This window comes from Canis lupus, chromosome 10 (genome assembly GCF_003254725.2).
Source record: "Canis lupus dingo isolate Sandy chromosome 10, ASM325472v2, whole genome shotgun sequence".
NCBI classification, from domain to species: domain Eukaryota; kingdom Metazoa; phylum Chordata; class Mammalia; order Carnivora; family Canidae; genus Canis; species Canis lupus.
In genome coordinates, this window is record NC_064252.1 from 52,499,420 (window position 1) to 52,512,119 (window position 12,700).

The 12,700-nt window shown below is 36.7% G+C and overlaps 1 protein-coding gene across 26 annotated transcripts in view; it reads right to left on the minus strand.

Moving 5' to 3' along the window:
- NRXN1 (neurexin 1) overlaps positions 1-12,700 on the minus strand; it is a 1,115,712-nt gene that overhangs the window by 104,053 nt on the left and 998,959 nt on the right. The window lies entirely within an intron of this gene.

A 12,700-nucleotide genomic window follows, 5' to 3' on the forward strand; every position in this document is an offset into this window, starting at 1 on the left:
TTGATGTTATAAGAAATACATATTTCAGTTTTTGTTCCTGGCTCCGGACCTGTCTAATTTCTCTACTTCCCTAAGAGTATTTTTTGCTCTACTTTTTGATCTTTGACCCTGGCTCCAAAACAGAGTTCCTAAATCCCTTGGAATTTCCCGGGTGATAGAAGTGTCTTTTGTTCTAGTGAAGCAACTTTTGGTGGGCTCCTGGGTAGCTTCAGGATGTGAGAATATCATCACTATGCGGACCATGATTAGATGCTTGGAATTTTCAGCCCCACCTGTCATCCTCTGGGGAGGAAAGAAGGGTTGGAGATTGAGTATTAACTCAAACATGTCTACACAATGAAGATGGCATAAAAAGCTCTCAACTGAAGGGTTTGGAGAGCTTCTGGATTGGTGAACACATCCATACACAGGGAAGGTGGCACAACCCAACTCTACTGGGATGGAAGATCCTGTACTCAGGATCTCTTTATCTGGCTTTTTATGTGTATCCTTTATCATATAATAAATTGGTAAACGTGTTTCTCTGAGTTCTATGAGCCATTCTAACAAATTATTGAGCTCCAGGAGGGGGAACCCCAATTTATAGTCAATTAGAAGTATAGGTGACCATCTGAGACTTGTGTCTGAAGTTAGGACATTCCTGAGGGACTGAGCCCTTAACTGGTGGGTAACCCCAGGTAGATAGTGTCAGAACTGAACTCAGTAGGACACCCAACTGGTATAGGAGAATTGGTGAATGTGAGGGGAGAAAAAAACAAAACAAAAAAAAACTTCCAACCACCTGATGACTACAGTATTGTAAGTAGAGTAGTGAACTAAAGAGAAAAATGAATTTTTTTCTTCCAGAGCCCCAATTCTCAAAGTGATTCTATTTGGAGATAGGGACTTTAGGAAGTAATTGAGATCAAATGAGGTCATAAGAGTAGGATCTTAATCCAATAAGACTACTGGACCGACCTTCCTTCCTTCCTTCCTTCCTTCCTTCCTTCCTTCCTTCCTCCCTCCCTCCCTCCATCCCCCTCCTTCCTTCCTTCCTTCCTTCCTTCTTTCTTTCTTTCTTTCTTTCTTTCTTTCTTTCTTTCTTTCTTTCTTTCTTTCTTCTTTCTTTCTTTCTTTCTTTCTTTCTTTTCTTTCTTTCTTTTCCTTCCTTCCTTCCTTCCTTCCTTCCTTCCTTCCTTCCTTCCTTCCTTCCTTCTTTCTTTTCTTTTCTTTTCTTTCTTTCTTTCTTTCTTTCTTTCTTTCTTTCTTTCTTTATTTTTTTTTAAAGACTATTGGCCTTTCAAGTAGGGGAAGAGAGTCATCTCTTTCTTTCTTTCCACATGCGCACACCAAGAAAAGACAATAGGAGCATACAGTGAGAAGGTGGTCACCTACAAGTCAAGCAAAGAGGTTTTAAATGAAACTGACTTTGCCCAAATCTTGATCTTGAACTCCCCAGACTCCCCAGACACTTAAACTGTGAGAAATAAATTCCCATTATTTATACTACCCCATCTATGGTATTTGATTATGGCAGCCTGAGTCAACTAAGACACCAGTAGAACACATTGGGCTCTGCATTTAGTTTGCATAAGTTCAAATATAAGTACCCCCATGTATTAGCTTGTGACTTGGGATTTCTTAGCCTTAGCCTTAAGAAGTGATAGGGTCTTCTTCTGAATGGAACTTATACAAATGCCTTCCTCAAAATATGACCATGAAGTTTGAAAGAGAAAACATAGTATAAAGTACTTTGTGCCATGCCACAACTTCTCCAGAAACATACATGCAGCCTTATAATTAATAAGTCCGGGTAATTGTGTCAAGTGAATGGTGGAGACAAAAAAAGGCTGTGTGATTTTGGTGGAGAAAGTGGACTCCTTTGGTTGGAAGAGTTAAAGAATAACTGAGACTTTACACAGGTTTCTTACTGACTATAAGCCTCAACTTCCCTTTCCCTAGAGCATTTACTTTAGAAAACCTTTAATTATTATTTCTTTCTCTGCTCCTCTTGAAATGCATATAAATCTCCTTAAAAGCCTCTTGCCAGATTTATGACCTAGAGAATGTCTTTCTCAAGGATGTGGGAGCCATCCCATTGAAATGTAATCATCAGAAGGGATAGCATCCTTATCTTCTAGTATCTGTGGAGGATGGGAGCCTATCTTCTGTGAGCCTCCTATTCAAAGTCTCCTGTCACAAAGAAACAAGAAAGTTTACTTTCCCTTTGGTAAGGACAATTAGCAGACACAGGTGGCCTATGATTCCCCATCTCAGATCTACAGCTCTTTGTTTCAGTGGAGTTGAGATCAATTTCCCATATGCAATAATCTCAAATAAAATCTTCCTACCTATTAACCTTTGGTACATTTTTTTTTTTTTACTTTGACAGGAAACATTCACAGATAATATACAACTTGAGCTATGCCATAAAGTATAGCTGGAATGTTGGTTTGGAAGGGTATATAGCTTAGAATAAAAAATCACATATATTTTATTGGTTAGCAGTAACTAGTTATGGCACGTCTCAATGCTTTACTAAGGTTTATCACTGAGAATTCTTAAGTATTTCAAAGGTTACATAGAGAGCACCATCTAAGTGTTTTTTAGGTTTTAAATTTCAAAACCCTGCACTAATATAGAAATTCAATGGCACTGAAGTCTTGTATATGTTTCTAGGAAATTGATCAAACAGTAAATTCTTTGCACATGGGGTGGTGAGAAGAGAGAGAGAGAGGAATTCCTGACTTATAATTAAAAATACTACCTTCAGGGAACTGTTTTCTAAAGAACTCTTTGGGATGTAGCATATGGGTCAATGTGTAAAGCCAATCTTTTTATACTAAACAAATGTAAAGTTATATAAATATAACATCCAAATGACTCAGGTAGCTTTTAACTCTCTTTTCCAAGACTAAGGTAGTAAGTTTTGTGGATCTATATAAAGAAATCAACATGCTTGGATGGAATCTACTGCTCAAACACAGGATATGTTATTACACTATTAATCTTGATGTATCTTGAAAAATTTAACATATTTTAGGCAAGAGAATGAGTTACAAATGAAATCCCAAAGGATAGCCAAAATGACTATCTAAATTAATCTGCTTATTATTAGTGGAATGTTTTTCTTTATTTTTTAATAATCCACATACATTTAATTATAAATCAGAATTTATCAGTATGAATTAATATGCCATAATTTTCTTAGCCAGATTTTGTGTTACTTTTTACAGTATAAAGTATAGTCACTTAAGTGCCCTGAAAATATAGAATTAGGAATCTTTTAACTCAATGAGTCTGAAAAGAGTGAACAAGTATCATTTTTCCAATTCTTCTGCTGTCAGAGGCTAATCGCTTGCTCCGCCATATACCTAATTGTGTACTTAGAAAATATCAATGCACAAAGGAAAAGCAATGCAGTTTGTCTCATCCAAAAGCATCATATAAAGTGACCAAGTGCTATTAAGGGCTAGAAATGTGTCTCAAAAGACTCTCCATGTCTGCATCATTTTGGGGTTGTTTGGAAGTTCAACCCTTTTAGCGAGAAGTATTGAAAGATAAATCTAGTTCCCAGCCCTTAATTCACCACTTACAGATGAGGCATTCTTATTTGAGAACATGTCTCCTGGTCTTGCTAGTTCCTAAAGAATGTCTCTGGCCTTCCTTAACAACATACGAACTTTAATAAAATGAAAGACACAATTGCACCCTACTCAGTTCTAAAAAGAGTGAATACATCACCCTTTGTAAGGGACAGAATTTGTTAAAAAGAATTCAATATGGATCCTAAAAAAGATAATATCTACCATTCAATTTGAAATTCCTTTTGGAGAATAGTAAAAATGATAGATATGCTATTTCACTGTGACTAGTCAGCCATTATTATTAGGAAGAGTATGATTTCTAAATATGCTGAATGTCTGATGATATGTGCAAGAGAGAAAAGGCACCTTTGTTCACCTGTAATGAATGGTCTCTTGTCCATTCCCTACAAGAATTAAGATTTTCTTTTTTAGATCACACCCTGGGCTGAAGGCGGTGCTAAACCGCTGAGCCACCCGGGCTGCCCGAGGGCACAGAGTTTAATTTAATGTGTTCACTGCCATTTCCACACTGCCTAGAACAGAACTTTCCTCTAGCAGGTGTTTTACAAGTATTGACTAAGTAAATGAATGAGAGAATGTCAATATTTGAATGTGGTTATGTGTATTGTTCATAACCATGTCGATCTGTGTCTTAACTATTTCCATCACATTCCCTTTTCTTTCTAAAAATGTATTTTCATGTGTAAAAAATAAAATAAATAAAAATGTATTTTCTGTGTTGATTTATCTGAATGCTGCTCTTCTAAAGTCCACTTGCACAATTTATATGCAGTCTAATAAATGAGTAGATTTTATCAGAGGTGACTGGCCTGCATTAGAATGTAAATCAAAACTAGAATTCATTATTTTAAATTGAAAAAAAAAAAGTTTGGTTCTATTTGTCTCGAATAGAGTTGAAGTCATGTGCCTTTCTTATATTTTATTCTTTCATTTCATCACACAAAAATGAGAATATGTGATGCTAAATGAGAACATTTTATTGACTTCACATCTCAGGAAGAAATAAAAGGCAATGTAACTTGATTATTTGTAATAAGAGATGCCATACAAAGGGAAGTTAAATCAAAAGTTTGGATAATATCCAAAACATATCTCTTTAGCTTTGTGAAAGTTTCCTTGGTATCTTCATTTGAATATCAGTGTTTCTGCTGTTCTAGAAGTTCAAACCACTTGAATCAAGATACCGTATGGTCTTAGCCAGTTTAGGCTGCTGTAACAAAATCCCATAGACTTGGCAGCTTATAAACAAGAGAACTTTATTTCTCACAGTTCTGGAGGCTAGAAGTCCAAGATTAGGGTGCCAGCATGGTTAAGTTCTGATGAGACCCCTCTTCCAGGATGCAGACTGCTGACTTCTTGGAGTGTACTCACATGGTGGAGAAGACAAGAGAGGAAATAAGCTCTCTGATGACTTTTCTATGGGCACTGATCTTATTCATGGGGGACTCTACCTTCATGACCTCATCTAATTCTAATTACCTCTCAAAGGCCTCATACCATCACTTTGAGGGTAAAGCTTCAAAATATGCATTTTGGGGAAACGTAAACATTCAGTCCATAACATATATTTTATAATTCTAACTACCTGGATTCCCCTTCCCATATAAAATTGGTTTCACTCTCCCTACCCACTTTACCAAAGAGTAGTGTTCTTTTTTGTTTCTTAAGGTGTTTTTGGATTGAGAAAAAAAATCCAACTGTTAACTTCTGCCAGATATTTAAACAGGTTTTATAGGAATATTAAGGTGAATTAAAAGCAAAATTTGGAGATAGATTATAATCCAAATAATATTCTTATTCTCATAGAGGAAAACAATGACATTCCTTTAAGTTTTGTCATCTTTTTTGCCTATGGTCTGAATGACAAAACCTAGTAAAAAAGGAAAAGCATGACAGCTACAAAGCATATACCAAAAAAAAAAAAAAAAAAAAAAAAAAAGTAACCTAAAATATAAAACAGAAGAAAATGTGAAGGTACGTGGGTTTATGTGTAAAGGAGACAGAGGAACAGTGACTGTGATAAGCTTATTTAATCAAGAACATGGAAGATATAAATATACTGCAGCTCAAAATAGATTTATGTACTTTGTAGTAGACTGATCTTCGAATGATGTGATCTTTGACCATCAAAGTTTGTTGATGAATACCTCCAGGGAAGAAAGGGGAGAAAGCTAACTACAGGGTTTAAATAGTACCTGATGTCAGCTGAACAAATGAGCTATTCTGATAGCGCATGAGCCCGGGAAGGCACGGATAAAATAACCTTTATTTAGGAGACTATCTTCAGAGGAGAGTGGGTAGAATGGAAATAACCAGTATTCGAATTGTTAACTGAATTTCTCAGATTTTGACAAAGCTGTATACACATTTTGTTTGTCTTGACTTGTTAGCTATAAAAAAAAATAATGTGGCAGCATGATCTTACCATGCGGTAGGCTGGTGCATAAATATAAATACAGGTTAAACTCTGTAAGTTGTGATCAATTATAAATGGCCTCAATTCTGGCCGCCCCATTTGCTGAATCTGGACTGACCTTGTGCCCTGCTTTATCAATGCAGCAAAAGCAAGATTATGCAAGTTCTGAGGCTGGGCCTCAAGAGATTTTGCACAGTTCCACGCTCAGAAGGTTAAGTTGGCCTTCTAGAGGATGAAATACACATGGAATGCAGACAAGCTATTCCAACCGTGCCATCTTGGATCAATCAGTCCTTAGTCAGCCTGGTGTTTGATCATCAACAAATGAGCTAGACTAGCTGAGGTCACCCCAGATTAGAAAAATCATCCATCTAAGCCCAGTCCAAAGTGCAGAACTACAGAATTATGAGCTACGTTTTAGAGTTTGTATCACAGCAAAAACTGATAAAGTAGGTGGAAGTGCTTAAAAAAAGGGATAAAACAAAACTTTAAGCCAACTTAATTAAATAGAATATCTTTCTCTGAGTAAATAGGAATAGTAACCTTTAAAATGATAAAAAAAATAGATGATAACTATATAAGGCTAGAATGCACTAGGTACAGTTAGATTTGAATATCATGTTTCTCTCCTGTGCTTTTTATTATGATAGTCTTAGTTCCTTTTTAGAGAAGCAAGAATCTTGCTTTAATTACCATCAGAATTAACGTGTGAATGTTTTGAAGTCAAAATTTTAAAAGTTGGAATGCTGGAATACACCTAATTAAAATTATCTTCTGCTTCCAATACTATTCTAATATCTCCATAACATTTCTGTTCCTTACTCTCTGGAACAAATTGAATTGGGACACCAAGACAAAACTATACCTGGCTTTTCATTTTGGCTTTTCTTCATTGATGAATAGAGGGTTATGAAGTCAGAAATATAACCCCATTTCCTTCTAAGATTTCATTAAAGATAAGATATTAGAGAGATTGAAGGCTATTTTGCTGGCTTACCACATCATCTACTTCCAATCATCAGAAATGAAGGACAATAAAATAATGCAAAAGAACACAGGCCTTATCAACCACAGAGTCATTTAGAATTTTTGCAATTGCTCTTTGAGTCTAAATGATTATTGCTAAACTTTGTGAAACTGGGATGATTAAAAGATTATTTGGGGTTATATACGTGCAAAACCATAAATACTCAAGCAAGTGGAAACTGTAAGCAGGTTAAGCTGAGAGAGGAAAAACTAGGAAGCTCAGAATTCAGAAATGCTAAGAACCATACAGTGTTTTCTTCATATTTCGGGATCTGCTAAAAGTTAAAAAACAACAAGATTAATTGTGGGCAGAGGAAGACTTCCCATCTGTCATTTGAATGTGAAAAGAAGTCACTTGAAATGCAAAGAGTGTTCTGTTTTATACAGTGACTAAAGGCAGGACTGATCTGAAATCCTCCAGTCATAGTAATCATCCTTATGTCCAGTTCAAACTGAGGGAGAAAATAGATGCTTTCTGTCTCTCCCCACTGAGGCCCCACGAAAATAAAAGCTAGCAGAACAAAAAGTGGGCTGTAAACTCTTAACAATGCAGAGCAAAAGTATGCAGTTAGCAAAATCAAGAGATTTCCAGAGAGGTTTTTAGTAGAATACTAGAAAGAGGCTTACTGAATAAAATAAGCCGAGAAAGGCTCCACTTAGGAGATGCGTCAGAGAGATAGAGGGGATAAAGAGTCAGTGAGAGCCAATCTGGAGATGATCTAGACGGATACTGCCAGAAAATAGATATAAACATCACACCAGTTGGCATTCCTCTACTCTGTGACAGTGTGGGGGCCTCAAAGAAGATTCCCTGAGGTCCGCAGCCCATTCGTGGCTTGTGGAATTTCCTCCCCTTGAGTGGGGGCAAAACTAACAGCAGCCATGATAGAATGCCACATCCAAGGTTAGATTATAAAAAGTCTGTGGCTCCCATCCCAGGTGAGCTCTCTCCCATTCTTCCCTGTTCTCTTTTTCTCTCAGATCATTTGGGGGAATCTGAGATCTCAGGATCTCAGAGTCCCTGGGGGAGATGAGCTGCTAGTATTTGTGAGGCAGCCTTGTGCCCACATGTGAGGAAACACGGCCTGTGTAAGCCACATGGTGAACTTCTAAGGGAACTTAAAAGTAGATTCCTACTCTCTTGTGGTCAAAGATTCAAATGAGACTGCAGGCTTGGTCAATAGTTAGACTCCAGTTTTATGAGACCTTGAGCCAAAGGCACCCAGATAAGTTTCACACAGATTCACCTAAGCCACAGAAATTGTGAGAGAAAAAAATGCTTATTATTTTAAGTTGTTAATTATGGTGATAACTTATTACACAGGAATAGAGTATGTATGTAAGTATGTATTTATTTATTTATTTAGGGGAGGGATAGAGGGAGAGGGGGAATCTTAAGCAGCCACCATGCCCAGTGTGGAGCTTGATATGGAGCTCCATCTCAGGACCCTGAGATCAGGCCCTGAGCTAAAATCAAGAGTCAGACACAACTTCCTGAGCCACCCAGGCACCCCTACACAGGAATAGATGATTAATATAACCACCTAAAATATAGAACAAAAGGGCTTTTTTACCCCAAAGCAAAAACAAACTAACAAAGGAAGTTCCAGACCATTCTCTTGAAAGCACAGAAATGGTCTAAGAAAACGCCAAGGTCTTACTGTGGTTGTTCTCTTCATTCTGTTATTAGGAGGTCTGCTCAGTGTCTTCTATCTCCAAAGAAAAAGTCTGCCACTTACACACTCTGCCCAATTAACCTGAGTAGGCACTCCAGAACACCCAGTACTGACTGGTACTCAAGAGCAGAAAGCCCAGATAGGAGATGTCAGGGTGGGGAGAAGGGGAAGAAAGGTCTGATAGAACTGAAAGTATGATTTAATTGGGAATTTAGGATGATAATACAATAAAAGTAAGGAAAGCTATGCAAGAAAAAAAAAGAAAGAAAGAAAAATATTGAGGAAATCTTGGAAAAATGAAACCCTGGAAGACAAATCCAAACACGAAACAAATAAAATGTCCTAGCTTTCAGCAATTGATAGAATGGAAGGAAATCCATTTGACCTTGATTCTGGGAAAATCCCCCCTTGAGTAGTCCAGGTAATATGATATTGGACTCACAGGAAAATAAATGTAATCTTAACACATAACTGAGACTGGCATCTCATGCTATTTATGTAGTAATGGTAACCTAAATGTTGTTTATTGCTTTTCCATTTCAGACTCCTCATAGATAAAATATGGGAGATTTGGTTGTGGTTGCCAAACAGAATGTCAAAGTTAACATCCCTAGAAATACTATGAGATGGTGAGATGTGGAAAAATAGAAGGAAAGGAGAGGAAAACAGTGTCTTCATCGTACTAATGTGGATACTCAGAAGATATTGTCATAAACTAGCAGAATGAAATATGGAGAGGTATATATATTACTTAAAGTGAAAAAAAAATAACTAACCTATATAATATGAAATTCAGAAGAGAAGAAGAAAAGAAAAAGGAAGGGATTAAAGCCAGGAGTTAATCCTCAATTTTCATACTGGAAATTATATAGATATTGTATAATAGGGATAAGTAAACGAATGGAAATGTATTATTTTGAGATGTGAAACTAGTTACTGAAAGAATTATGAAAAGGTATCATCTCTGGGTAATAAGACTGGAGGTGGAGAGGGGATGGATGGGGGATTGTTGCCCTTTCTATATACTATCTTCTAAATCACATTGATTTGTTTTCATGTGCTTGTATTGCCTTAATGAAAATAATTTACCAATTATCCTCACTTGTTTTGCATACATGCAACAAAGCATAAAAGTGAATTTTGCCAGCATCCTGCTATTAGATTCCAAAATAGTGTAAAAGAGCAGGTTATAATTAATGTTATTTGCAATTTGAGGTACCGCCCATTTAAATATATTGTAGTTTCAAGTAACCCACACAGCAGGAAAAAATTCCTTTGACATTTCCTAGGCTTTGTCTAGATTTGTCTGTCATCAGGAATTCACTCCACTCCCCAAACTTCATTTAAGTCTTTGTGTCCAATTAGTGTTACATCAGCATGCTCTAATCTCTTCTTTTACTTATCAAGTTCTTTGTACTTGGTTCTCATTTTAAATTGCCTATGAAAATATCACAGCTTTTACAAGTTTAAACCTGGCAATGACTATCTTTTCAAAATATTATACAGATGGTCCTCGATTTATGATGGTTTGACTTATGAGTTTTTGCTTTGATGATGTTGCAAAAGTGATATGCACCCAGTAGAAACTGCATTTTGAATTTTGGTCTTTTCCTGGGGCAGTGATATGTGTTAGGATACTCTGTTGTGATGCTGGGCACCAGCAAGGGAGACACAGCTCCCAGCTGGCCATGCATTCCTGAGGGTCAACAACCCACACATTTGGTACCCACTCAACCATTCTGTTTTATATTTTCAGTACAGTATTCAATAAACTACATACAAAATCAATAATATATTATAAAATAGGCTTTGTGCTAGATGATTCTGACCAAGTCTAAGCTAGGTGTTCCGAGTACATTAAGGTAGGCTAGGCTAAGCTATCATATTTGGTAGGTTAGGTGTATTGAAAGCATTTTTGATCAAGGATATTTTCAACTTGTCAGGACATTCTGACAAACCCATTGTAAGCTGAGGAAGATTTGAACACTTTTCCCAGTTCCATCTGGTTTTCAGCAATAGTTAACATCTAAATCTATGACAAGCTTTTCTTGAAATACTGTCAAGGGTCTCCGGTGCAAACTCGATCTGTAATGGGTCTCATCTAGTCAGACTTCCTTACTGTTCTCCGAATATTTTCACCTGTTTATTACTCATCAAGGTTGGCTAGAGGTACCAAAGTCAGATAAAATACTTGGAAATGTGAATTTCTGGCTCTTGAAGATGGTCCAACTACTTGCACAATTCTGAGATGTGAGCAATATGACTGGCTCACCACAGGCAACAGTGGAAGAGGTTAGCCTTCTGTGCAGACAATAAGGGGTGCTTTGCTGTAGAGAAATTAAAAACAGTAATAAATCTGACTAAAAGTCAGCCTGCTTTTTTGTCATTACAATGTGTTAGCAATTCCAAATTATACAAGTAATAAATATTCCCCCAGAGAGGGGACCATTAGTGCTGCCTGTCCCCCCGCCCCCCAGGTAAAACATAATAATCTAAAAATGATATTCTACTAATATCTAGAAAATGGTTTTACACCTGAGAATCTGTTACCTGATAGACAAAACTGTACTGTTTTGTACCCTTCTCCTTTCCATCAGAGAAACAACTACTGGAGCTTCCTTTCTGGACTAATGTAAATGTTACTAGTACAAATGGAAATGAGATTTGTGCCTTTATAAATCACATCTATATCTTTCTTCAAATAAATATGCATAAAATTAAAAAAAAAATCCAACAACCAGTGTTTTCAAATCGTCTCTTTACTCTGCCTAGGAAGGAAACTATTTCTTTTATTCCTTTATTATATATATCATTTTTATTCTCTACAAGTACCGATCAGTCCAGGAAAACTCAAGACTAGGCCAGACACAGTACTTATCTCAGCCCTGGAATATGTACTCTGTGTGATCATTAATTTATTTATTCAAAAACTGTTTACTGCCTGTCCACTTTGCATCAAGCACAGAGTGAGGTGCTAAGTATGCGCAGATTAACAAAGCACAGATTTTTTTTTAAAGATGTATTTATTTATTTATTCATGAGAGACACACAGAGAGAGTCAGACACCCAGACAGAGGGAGAAGCAGGTTCCCTGCTGAGCCTGATGTGGATTCATCCCAGGACCCCAGGGTCATGACTTGAGCTGAAGGCAGCCACTTAACTGACTGATACACCCAGGAGCCACAACTAAGCCCTTTATACATGTTTTTTTTTTTTTTTTTTCTCCTTTTCTAAATAAAGTTCCCAAACAATATACAATGGAAAGCCATCCTGACAAAGTACGTAAGACAACGAGTGAGGCAATTAAATAAAACAGGGACAACTTTAGTCACAAATGTAATTAAACCTGTGTCTGAAACCACAAGAAAAATTCTTAGTTTGGACAGTGGAAAGCCATCAGTTTACAACAGAAAAAGTATGTCATTTGGCTACTCTGTGATGGCTTATTTTCTATGATGTTATGATGGGTTGCCATGCTGACTCTTTCTAGAATTATTACTGATGGCCAGCTAATGCTCTGCATGGAAAAGTTGGGTTTAGGAATGTCACCACAAAACTTGAAAGAATCTTGATGAACCTTTTTCATTTCTGAAATCTGGGCATTAGAACCAGAGAACTTCTCTTTATTGAATACAGATATTTTCTATTTTCTTCTAAAAGAAATTGATATTTCTTTTGCATTCATGAACACAAGTACCTACACTATTCTGTAGCTGTGCACACAAGGGGAGAGCAGCTGTAGAAATAAACTTAGAGGTTTAGAAAATATGAAAATATGAAAATAAATTTCAAGTGTTCCACGGCCAAAGTTTTGTTGCTGAATTTTAAAAGCTGGGTTATATTTAGTAGAGATCTCATAATAGCTAGTACAATGGAGTATAGCAGATAGAGACTCCTGTTGTGGGTAGCCTGCCAGGCTTGCAAACTTTATAGTAGAATATATTTGTTCCCTAGATAGGTTTAGCCAAATTCAGGCCCATTTCGCTCTCTTTCTC